The sequence below is a fragment of the Mirounga leonina genome, unplaced genomic scaffold (assembly GCF_011800145.1).
Source record: "Mirounga leonina isolate KUSES-001 unplaced genomic scaffold, KU_Mleo_1.0 Mir_154, whole genome shotgun sequence".
NCBI classification, from domain to species: domain Eukaryota; kingdom Metazoa; phylum Chordata; class Mammalia; order Carnivora; family Phocidae; genus Mirounga; species Mirounga leonina.
In genome coordinates, this window is record NW_023270389.1 from 44,293,028 (window position 1) to 44,305,365 (window position 12,338).

The window sequence follows — 12,338 nt, forward strand, 5'->3', positions numbered from 1 at the left end:
CCGGCCGGCGCCCTCCTTCCCTCCCCGCAGCCCCGCGCGCCCGCTCGCCCGGAGCGGTCCTCCCGGGGCTTGGCGGCCGGGCGGTCTCGGCAGGCCCCTCCCCGGGGGAGGGAAGCGGGCCGCAGCGCGGAGCGGGGCGCGGGGAGGGGCCGGCGGCGGGGGCGTGGCTGGCTGCCCCGCCCCTCGAGTGAGTGACTGGGCGAGGAGGGCCCCTCCCTCCCTCCGCCCCTCCCTGGCGGTCCCCTCCCTCGCTTGCTCCCAGCCCGCTCCCGCTCGCTGCCTGCCCACTCCCGGGGGGAACGTTCCGCGCCGCGGCCTCGCGGCCGCCGCTTCTTTCACACTTTAGTTGGGAGCTGCGCGCCGCGCTCAGTTACTGGAGAGCTGGCCCTGTGCCGTCGCCTCCCGCACGCACGCACGCGGGCTGGGCTCCGGGGTTCTCGGCGTCTACTCCGAGCGGCGGGGAGGAGGGGGACACCCGGACTCACTGTGGGGAGGCGAAGGAAGAGGAGAGGAGGGAGGAAGAGAAAAGGCGAGGAGGAAAGGGGCGGGGGGCGGGAGGCTTGCCACCTTCGGCCCCCCCCGCGAGCGCCCAAGGTAAGCGTGGCCCCCGCCGGCCTCGGGCGGGGGGGAGCGGGCGGCGCGGCCCCGCGACTCGGCTCCCCGGCGAGCCCGGGTGGGCTGGGAGGGAGGCCTGCGGGGAGTCTGCCGCGCCGAAGGGATGGGAGCCGCGGTGGTGGCGCTGCGGGCGCGCGGCCCGGCGCGGGGCTGCTGCTGCCTAGTGCGGGGACGGAAGCTGGGGTGGGGGCGTCTGCTCGCCGGGGCGGAGGGGCTGGGATGCGGTTGGGGCTGCTGACGACTTTCGTCACATTGAGGCCTGGGTGGCTGGTGTGAGACACCCCTCCCTTCCCACCCGCACTCCCCCCCCCCCCTCCCCGCCGCCCTCAGCCTGCCTGCTCCTCTCGGAGCTGTGCATGTAGCCACCGTACTTTGCGAGCCAGATCTGGAAAGAAAAAGAATTCAGAATCCTGTGCTCTGTCTTCGAGTCCCTTCTCCCGCTCCGACCGATTGATGTGCTTGGATGGGTGCTGGGATCCCCGGGATTTCTGAAGTTTTGACCTTTTGGGGGTGGCTTGCCTCGGTGCATCTGTTTGCTCACCTCGGTGTGTTTATGCTCACGTCGGTGTGTTTATTATTCGTGCCCATGCGAGGCAGCAGCAGAGGGTGCTTGGGTACTGTACACGGAAGAGATCTCCCTCCCCTCTGCAGGCAGTCCGCGAAGTGCGGCCGCCACGGCTGCTGATGTCCTTCCCCGATCATCCACCCTGCCTCCTACCCCCACGGAGGGATTCCCCCCCACCCCCCACTTACTGTTTGTGTGAGAGAAGTCCCTGGGCTTAAGGGCTCTCATCTCCCATTCATTCCTCTTCTAAAGCTCTGAATTGGCTCAGGCACGTTGGTCAAATTTGAGGTGGCTTTCTTTTCTCCAGGAGTTACATGGTCAAAGATAAAAATACATACACAGAAACACGCATTAATCCTGAGTGATGACAAGCACAGTTGGGGATAGAAGCGATTTGTTTCAGTAGGAAACCTGCCTCCCTATGAGGTATCTTCCATCGCATGTGGGTTAGGAAATTTGTTTTAAAATAGATAGTGCTTATGTTGTGTGTGGCTGGAAGACAGCCATAAGTTCAGCTATTGGAGCAACTCTGAAAGTGATACACCCTGATCATCCAGAACCTTGGTTGAAGACCCACACATGCTCTGCTCTGACTCAGACGTTGGGAGGGGGGCTGACACACCATAGATTCCATGAAACACTTTTTTTTTTTTTTTTTTTTTTTTTTTAAGGAAACAGTATGGACTGTTTGGGGAAGTGGCATGTTCATTACACAGAGAAATGTTATGAAAACCTCCCTACTCAAGGGGGTGGACTCACTTTTCACCTAATAATAACCTTTTAGTTTGGTAGAGTTGGAATGTACCGGGCGGGTGGGGGGGGGGGGGGGGGGAGAGGAGAAGGTGATGTTTTTGAAGGGTTTTTCATTCCAAGATGCTCAATTTGGGGGGTTTTCTCCCCTTTTTCATACTTCTAGAGCTGGATTGTAGGGCCAATAGAACATGTTGTGTGTTGGCTCTCTGGAGATACAATTGAACAGACCTGGAAATTAATTTGGACTTGATCAGCTATTTTTGTTTTGCCCCTTGTGAAATGGGAAGTGTTGGTGATAGGTGAGTGTATTTATTTGCGTTAAACCATTGCTGGGACCAGCACTTACTGATCACAAAATGCAGCACTGAAATGTCACTTCCCCTCACGTTTCCTGCTGGGCAAACGGGGTTCAGAGAACAGTTCTGGAGGACCACTGGGCAAAGCAAAGACAAGCAAACTTAGCTCTTGGATGAGCCGATGCCTGAGGAGGAGTGGGTGCTTCTGTGGTCAAGCTTACCTCCCTTGGAGCATATGTCCCAAGAAAAATGGCCTTGGTTGGTGTGGAGGTCTTTTATCCAACGTTGAAAGTTCATCCTGGAAGAACCCTGAGGTTCTAGCTTCCCTCTGCAGCACTGACTCATTTTCACTCTTTTGAGAGAACTGATCATTTTGTTTTCTTGGCTAGTAATTTATCCGTCACCCCTTTCTCCCTATCTTATTTTATCATCTCACATGGATTTCTGGGAATTAATAGGCCACTGTTTGAAGTGGTTTGAGCTTTTTTTTTTTTTTTTAAGATTTTATTTATTTATTTGACAGAGAGACACAGAGAGAGAGGGAACAGAAGCAGCAGGAGTGGGAGAGGGAGGAGCAGACTTCCCGCAGAGCAGGGAGCCTGATGCGGGGCTCGATCCCAGGACCCTGGGATCATGACCTGAGCTGAAGGCAGATGCTTAACGACTGAGCCACCCAGGCGCCCCTGGTTTGAGCTTCTTGAAGAATCACAGGGTGCAAATCAAGAGCTTGTTCGTTAATTGGTACTACTTGCTGTGACTGATTAAAAATCCTACCAAGGAGGAAGGTGGTTTGCCCGATTAGGAGTCTCATTTCCAGGCAGATGGTGGCTCAGCACTGTGCCGGATTTTCCACTAGGCAAGCCTTGACTGTTACATTTCCAGTGGCTTGCTCCAGGCTCTTCGTGACCAGCCCCCTTTCTACTGGATATTTTCTCTCAGAGAGTGAGACACCCCAGGCTGAGAGAGGGGGTGGCACGGCCCCTCCCATGAGGTCAGGAGAGACAGGAGAGGGCAGGGACTCGATCCCGTCATGATGGTGGGGGGGGATCCTAAGTGTGATAGATATCCCCAGCTTCACTTGAACTTATCAGTACAACTTGGTGCCACCTGAGGCACATACAAGTACACTTTGGGCCCTTTTATGGTCCTTCTTGGGACTTTCAGAAGTCCCATAGCATGGGAGAAGTAAATGTTGTATTAAGTTTTTTTTAAAGATTTTATTTATTTATTTGACAGAGACAGAGACAGCGAGAGCAGGAACACAAGCAGGGGGAGTGGGAGAGGGAGAAGCAGGCTTCCTGCTGAGCCGGCAGCCCGATGTGGGACTTGATCCCAGGACCCTGGGATCATGACCTGAGCCGAAGGCAGTCGCTTAACCAACTGAGCCACCCAGGCACCCTGTATTAAGTTCTTGTTAAAACATGAAAAGCAGATTGCAATAGACTAGTATAACATACTGCTTAGACAACTGAGAAGACAAGGGTAGGGCCTGTCTGCAGGGGGAATTGCAACACTGAAACTGTATTTTAGTAATTGGTGACAGTTGTGACTTTAAGAGCTCATAATTCAAGGGCTTATCTAAAGTGGCACACAAATTATACATATACATATTCTTAAAGTAGGCAATTATTTAGCTTGACTATCTCAGTTCTGAAGTTTAATTTTACAAGTTACAGTTGCAACAAGAAACAACTTGACATGTATGGTTATGCAATCATGACAAGAGTGGTTAGATGTAAGCTGGGCTAGGATGAACATAGAAATGAGCACCTGACAGCGTCCTCCGTCAGCAAGTATCAAGAAGTTCCTTGACTTTTTTTTTTTTTTAATGAAATCTGTTCCTGGAAAATGTATTTCCTGGGTTGTAGGCCAGGCACAGAATGTAAAGACTGCCTTCCGTCTCCACTTGTGAAAGGAGAGATAGCTCCTTCCCGATCTGCAGTGGAAACTGAGAAGATGAGTTGGCCAGGAAACTAGAAGACGACTAGAAGGCAGGCGGTTTGGGTCATCTTTGCAAACCCCACAGTAGCCAGCACAATACCTTGTACTTGGAAGTTACTCAGTGAGTGATTGAATTGAATTGAATTAACCTAATTAGTTAAGGTCTGTAATATGTCAAAAAACTCCTTGGAAATACATTAGCTATGGACTTCCATTTCAATAAATCAGTATGATAGCTTATTAAGAGCTCCGTATTCTGCCTCGGTTGGGATTTTTAATTGTTGAAGAATATTTAACAGGCAAGTAAACATACCAAGTGTAATGTCCCCTCACATTACTGGAATTTCTACTTGGGGGGATCTTGATTGGGATTATATGTATTATTCATCTTTAACAAATATTTCTTCCCTCATGAGTGTTGACTTGTGACTATGGTCTTTATCTTTTTAGTCTAAGGGGTTCGGTGAATAACAGTGCCTCATATCGATAGGACGCTTTATGGTTTCCAGAGAACTCCCATGTACCTTGTCTTACTGAACTTGTGCTCCAGGTGTCCCATGCTGGAATCCCAGAATGTGCCTGGATCTAGGAGTGGGGGAGACAGTCTGGGAAGGCTCAGGTAGCCCCAGTTCTTGGTTTACCAGGTTTTCCCAAGAGAGTCAGTAATCAGTAGTCACTGCTGCTCCCTCTAAAATCACTTAACATGAGGAAAGTGGAGACCTGTCTCCTGCAGGGAGCTCACTAGGCTCCTGGCATCCCGTGGCTCTGCCCCTACATCTGTTCTCACTCTTTGGGCTGCCTTTACCTTACTCCTTTGCCAAATGTCCCTTTCACCTTATAGTCCTTTCTGGAGCTTTAACATGGCTTTCTGTCCCACAGATTTTCATTCGTAGAGCCTCCTGCTTCTTATCCTCCCACCTTACTTTTGCCTGCAGCACTTGGGTATTTTATGTTTGAATAATCTTGTCCAGTGTTTTAACCTCATCTCCAGGTCCACTTTCTCCTTGACTCCACCCACCTCCCTGTTCAAGTATAGCCTTCCAGCTTCTGGGGAGCTTCTTCCTTCTGCCCTCAGGGCCCCCCTACCTTGTCCTACTTTGCCCCACACCTCCCTTATTACTCCCACCCACTTCTCTCCATCAAGCCTTTAGATCTTCTAGCACATACCTGCCTGTGCCTGTTTCACAGGCTCATGCCAGTTAACAGATGCATTTATAGCATTCATGAGTTCAAGTCCATATGTTTTGTGCCTTGTAGAAAAATGGGATTAGAGCACCCGTGAGTTTAGGGATCTTTTTGCCTTTGTTTTCATTTTGACCTTACTATATTTTGGATTTTTCAAGGTTCTTAAGCCATGTAGTAATAGCTGAAGTATTTTGCTTCTTCGCTTAGCTGTTATATCCTGTGTTGGATAATAAAGGAACATCTCAATGATATTGTTACTTTTAAAGATTTGGACAATAAATCTTGAAAAGCATTTCAGAGATTTTTGTAATGGCACCATTGAAAGGCTTTGCTGTACACCAAAATCTACTGACTAATGACAGAAATAGAATGGCTTATTTAATGTCATCTTCATTACCTTATTTTTTTCTCCTTTGGTTAAATAAATATTACTGTAAGTTGAATCAGATTTTTTTTCTCATTTGTTATGGCTTTACTGCTCTCCATGAAAATTTTATAAGCCTGCAGGACACATTTCTGCCAAGTAAGGATTCTTTAGCTAATATTATTAGCTTGTTAGCTAATAAGACCTAATATTACTGGTTTTCCCTGTAAATTTGTAACCTAGGTCGGCCCCATCAGTAGGGAGTCAGTGGGAGAAAAAGTATTAATGGGGACAACTCCTAGAAAAACATATCCTATTGACTCATTACATACATCCTTGGGTTGGTCTTTTTATAAAATTGTACTTCACAAGTAGATCCAACACTAGTTATGCAATATCCTGAGTGCTCCTCGGCTTTTGGAAGACGGTGCTTTAAAGCAGAGCAGAGCAAACAGTTTTTAGGTAAGGATTCCCTTTCTTTGATGAGTCTGTGTTTTATTTGAGTGCGATGGATACCACAGTAGTTCTAGTTCATTGGTAAACCCTGTGTTAGGACATACCCCACCTCACTTGGTGACTTAGGATTTTCCCCACTGAGCCGGGTAGGGAAAAGGTCATGAGAAGTTTAGTCTTTGCTGGAGTGTGGGGATCTTTTTTATACCAATCATCACAAATGCTAGTGTGTATAATAGCCACTCCTGAAAGCCTCCCCCTGAACCCCAGGTTGACAAAGAGGTCTGTATATGGTTGTTTGCGGTGGAACCCCTCTATTGACACTACTGTTTCTATCACAAGAAGATTGAAAGGCCAGGTGTAGAGAAAGGAGATGCTGCAGGCTGCCAGACTGTGGTTTGCAGGGAACTTTTCAAAGACACAGATAGTTAATACGTGCCAAGGGGTGACTTCAGCAGTTCTATCGGAAAGTTCTGCCAGAAGCAATTTCCCTAAAATAGTTTTGTGACAGTTCTTGCAGTTAAAAGGTTATAAATGAAGAAGCAACCTATATCTCATTGTATGTCTCAGAAAGATACGATTACTATTTTGATGAAGGAGATGAGAATCCAGGAGCCTCTTTGAGTCCCTTAATATTCGCTGAGAATTCAGATGTTCTGGTTTCTGTGCCAGGAATCCATGGCAGTCTAGACACAGCAACCAAAACAAACCTTGTGCTTATCCTTGGTGGCCTCCCTAGCACCCACCCCAACCCCGCCTGGGGATCTCAGTTCTCAGTTCAGATCCTGTCTCTGACCCTTTTCTGACCATAAGAATGGCTCCTCCCTTACCATCTGTGAATGCCTGTAACCCTTACTTGATGTCTGTTTCTTTCAGTATTAGTTTTGGTTTTCAGTTATGTGCTTTTCACCGCCCCACCAAATGATGAGATCTTTTGTCTTGCCCCCTGGGGGTGTATTATGCTGAGTAAGTGGCTCTGTTGGTTGGTTGACAGCTGGTCAGTGGTCTGAGGCTTAGAATTTTTCTCTGTGAAGACCTTGCTCCCATTCGAAACTCTCTTTGACCAAATGAGGAAGTATAGTGTGGGATGAGAAAAGATAATGGGAATTTTAAAATTCCTTTGTTGGCCGAGATTAGGGCATCTAATCTTTCTTACTCACTCAGATAATTTGTTAAACAAACATTTACTTTTGTTGATGACACTTTGTGTCATCTCCGTGCCTGGCACTGGAGAGATGCTGGAGATACAGATAAAAAGGCCTGGCCCTGCCTTTGTGGGCTTCTCAGACAAGTGAGTAAATTGACATGCAAACACATGATATGTGGTGAATAGACGCTGCTTTGGGAGTTGAGGGAAGAAAGCCAATTCTCTCTACAGGTAGGCTGACTTTGCAGCCTGGTTTCCCTGGGACAGCCCTGGTCTATGCCTAGTGTTCCACATAGGTCTTAATATGCCCCCTTGGCCCTCAAAAGTCTCCCAGTTTGGGCAATAAATTATGTGATTCCCCAAAATAAAGAAGTCCTGGAAGGCTTCACAGAGGAGGAGGTGTTTGGGATGACACTCAAAAGCTACACAAGAGTCCTCTATGGTATTGTTTACATTTCTAAAAATATTGGAGGGCGGCTAACAATGGCTTTCTAACTATTTTTCTCACGTTACTATGGATTCATAGACTAGTTCACAGACTGGCATTTGGGGATAAAAGAGTTTATGGACAAAGGGAAGATGAAGTAGAGCATTTCAGGCGGAAGATACACATGGTGTGGAGACATGTGGATGTGGGTCCTGATGGCTGCAATTTACACGTGTGATGGAACACAGTGGGAGATGAGGCTGAGGAACCACACAAGGCTTCATGGTAAACAGTTTGGACTTACTGCGAAATACAACCAGTGAGAGGCACTGAAAGATTGTAAACAGGGGAGAGACGTCATTTGCATGATAGATAGTTCCTTCCAAGTGTGGGTAGGAGACTGGAATCAGAGCAAGGGAACTCTGGTCCCAGCTGGGTGAGAGCTGATGGGAACTGAATTAATGCCTGAACATTGAGAAGATAGACAGGAAAGGTATTAGGAAGCAAGATTGGTGGGACTTGGTGACAGATTGACACTGGAGAGCGAAGAAAAGGATAAAGGATAATTGCAAAATTTTGGGATGGATTATTCTGTCTTTTGCTGAGATGAAGAATTCATGCAGCGGGAGGAAAGATCATTAACTCAGTTTGCAGTATGTTGAGTTTTAGGTGCTTATATTCTTTTAGATGGAGATATACTGAAATTCTGGTCTAGATTTCAGAAGAGAGATTTGGGACAGACTTACGGCTTTGATCTCAGTGAGCATTTCTTAGGGAATTATTCCCTAACCTCCATGATGAGGTTAGATCCCTCTTTTCTGTCTTCCAGCTTCACCGTACCCCTTGTGTGCATGTACTTACTACAATTACAGTTGCAAATTTATTTTTTGGTTCTTCAAATACCGATTGCCCACCTCCACCCCCCCAACTGTAAAGTCCATGAGAGTAAGACTATATCTGTTTTTAATTCTCTTGTATCCTCATGACAGCTTACCACACAATTGGGGCCTAGTACATGTTTGGTGAGTGAGTAAGTGGATGAAAGAAAGAAAGGAAGGAAGGAAGGAAAGGAAGGAAAGGAAAGGAGAGGAAAGGAAGGAAAGGAAAGGAAAGGAAGGAAAGGAAAGGAAGGAAAGAAAGAAAAAGAATTTTTGTAAATTTGGTGGTTGAAGCTATGTGGTTTGGTGTAAGATTGCCCAGGGAGAGTAAATACAAGAAAACTGCACAGTGAGTTCCAGGCAATACTGACATTTAGGGCTGTGGATGGAAAAGGACAGGGAAGAAGAATAAACAGTACAGGCCCTCAGAGAGGCAGGAGAGACAGGCAGGCCTGGTGTCAGGGAGCAGGCAGGGTGGGTCACAAATCAGCATATGGTCAGCATGGTCCAACAAAGAAGTAAAATAATATTGAAGAGGTTTCTCAAAATTCGTAATTCTGTTATTTAATAGAAGTGGAAATATTTACCTTACGGGAGATTGCCAGATACAGGTATTTAGTGCCGTAATATTATGTTAGCTTGTGCTACATGCAAAGTTTGATGTTCTATCACTGTTAGTTTGATATGTTGGGATTTTGAGGTTTGCTTTATATAATTTACACCAGCATCTGATGTAGTAAAAATTTGAGGCCATGTTTTGGGAGGATGGTGAAATGGCGCAGTGTTTAATCCTTGTGAATTTATGAGTGTGCATATTGATTTAAGGGGGTTAAAATACTTGAGTGCATACATGCCACCAGATGAGAAACCATTAACAGTAAAGACACGTGAAGTTATGACACTGTTACAAAGGATGGCTCGTTGTCTGATTCTAGAAGCGATGTCATCAAAGCCTTGTCTTGTGAAAAAGAGACTCTTATTGCAGAGTATTTTTACGTGTTTTCGGTCTCCACTGAGGGACTCAGGGTAGAGGTAGGGCAGGCATCGTTATGTATTGGAACGAAGGAGGGCTTTGAATTCGGTACTTCTCTCCCAAGTCTACCATCTTTTGACTCTAGCTTCATGAACTTGAATAACAATGGTAATAATTAACAGTAATAATAATGAAAGCTAACATGTATTGAGTAGCTTACTCTGTGCCTGGGTACTGTGCTAAGTACATTACATGAATTATCTTCTTTAATGCTTGCAACAGCCTTATGAGGAACCTCCTACCATTACCTCTACTTTAGGGATAAGGAAGAACTGAGGCTCGGGATCTTTAGGACCTTGACCGAGGTTTTGTAGCTGTCAAATGGTGGTGCCAAGACTGGAACCCAAGCTCTCTGATGATAAAGTCAGGCCTTTAATTACCAACTCCTGGCCAATTCTGTTTTTTCCATACTCCTCTCCCCTTCCTGCCACACACGCCTATTCCCTTCCCCTCACCTACTTGTTCTTCCTGAAGCAAATCACAGACATTATGCCATCTTGTCCGTACATACTAGATTATATTTCTAAATGATAGGACTTTTTTTCTTTTAGTATAACCACAATATCATTATCATGCCTAAAAAATTTCAACAGTAATTCTTTAATATCAAATACCCAATCAGAAAGCAAATTTTCCTGATTGGTCCGTAATTATTTTTAATGATTAATTTGTTACATTCCGGATTCAGACAGTTTTCACACCTGAAAGATGCATCTGTCCTTATTTATAGACTTCCTTTTTCTATTTTTCCCTCTTCTGCTTCTTTCCTGGGAGTTTGTTTGTTGAAGAAACAGGGATTTTTCTGTAGGATTTCCTTCATTCTGTAGTTTGCTGATTGCATCTTCTTTCTTGGTGTTCTTCACTATTTCTGTTTCTCATATTTCTTGTAAGCTGGTAGTTTGATCTAGACTGGAACCTCGATCAGATAGTTTGGCGAGAGTACATCATACAAAATGTTATGTACTTCTATGACAAGACTTTAGGAGGCACACGTGCCTTCTTGTTTCTTCTTTTGTGAAGTTAAGACTGATCAGTGGATTCAGGTGTTGTCAGCATGATCTCTCCATTATAAAGTTTCCCCAGGCCCTTCAAAAACCATTGATGGTCATTGCTTAGATACAGTGTTTCAGTAAGGGTTGTAAAATGATGATATCCTGTCATCCATTTCTGCATTTGTTAGCTGGAGTTTTTCTATCAAGAAATGAACCGCATCAATTATTTGGTTACCTCAGAGTATAGCTTATATAGGAAAATTAATGCTTGGTTTTATTTCCTCATCTTAAATAATATTCAGAAAAATGTGTTGATTTTCTAGCATTTTCCAAAGAAGACTAAAGAGGTTTTTTTTTTTTTCCTTTTTGTTTTTTGTTTTTTTTTTTTAGTATTCTGAACTCATGGACTTTAACACAGGTTATATGTGTTTCAATCCCTTGCAGTTACTTCTTTCAAAACTCTATCTTTGGCATGTGGAAGACTCTTTAAATTGGCTTCTGAATTCTTTTGACATGACTATAGTGGTCTTTGATGATATTTTTACTTTCTGGGATAACAAGATATTTCAGACTTACCGAGTACTTTTTCTACTGCAGATCAGTTTTAGTGGTAAATGGTATTTAGAGACCATAGTCTAGGTGTTAGGAGTTCTCGTTGTCTCTGGGCTGGTCATTGTTCAATGGACAGAGTTAGGAAGATATACATATGTATGTGTATAGGTATGTGTTTGTGTATATGTGTGTATGTGTGACCTATGCGACGTATGCTCTATTTCTATTTAATGTATGCAAACATCTTCATTTTCTTCTTCTTAGGAAAAAGAGTAGCATATTATAGTTCTGCACCTTGTTTTTTTGCATTTAACACTGTATTTCAGAGATCACCCTGGAGCCATATATAAAGTTTTTCATTGTATTTTACAACTGCAGAGACTCCAGTGTATAAATACACCACACTTTATTCATTTGGATAGATGGTTGTTCCTAGTCTTGCTCTTACACTGTAGTGGGAATGATTGTTTTTGTTGGTGGAGGTTTATTTGCAAATCAAACATAAAGCTGGGACTGAAACATTTTTCCTTAACTGAATGGACAGGTGAATGGGCAGTGCCAGCAGTTTTTTCCCCCCAGTTTATCCACTTGTCTTTTCTCTCTGATTCTGTTTTGTTTTGTTTTTTTAATTTTGATTTTTATTGTTTTTTAAAGTTTTTATTTAAGTAATCTATACCCAAGATGGGGCTGGAACTCATGACCCTGAGATTAAGAGTCACATGCTCTTCTATAAAGATTTTATTTATTTATTTATTTGAGAGAGAGAGAATGAGAGAGAGCAAGCACATGAGAGGGGGGAGGGTCAGAGGGAGAAGCAGACTCCCCGCCGAGCAGGGAGCCCCATGTGGGACTCGATCCCGGGATTCCAGGATCATGACCTGAGCCGAAGGCAGTTGCTTAACCAACTGAGCCACCCAGGCGCCCCAAGTCACATGCTCTTCTGACTGAGCCAGCCAGGCGACCCAGATTTTGGTTTTCTTAATGCAAACTTTTTTCTTTGTTGTAGTCAGTTTTATCAGTCTTTCTTTTATTGCCTCTTGGTTTTGAATCATGATGCAGAAAAAAAAATTCCTTCTAGACCGTACAGCAGCACCATCCAGTAGAAACCATATATGTAAATTTTTAGTAGCCACATTA

General features: G+C 45.0%; 1 protein-coding gene across 1 annotated transcript in view; it reads left to right on the forward strand.

Moving 5' to 3' along the window:
• Nucleotides 1–575: 575 nt before the first annotated feature.
• CUNH1orf21 (chromosome unknown C1orf21 homolog) overlaps nt 576–12,338 on the forward strand; it is a 214,703-nt gene continuing 202,940 nt past the window's right edge. The window contains exon 1 of the mRNA XM_035010645.1: nt 576–594. The gene's annotated coding sequence lies outside the window, so the exon portion shown is untranslated. The remainder of the gene's footprint in view (nt 595–12,338) is intronic.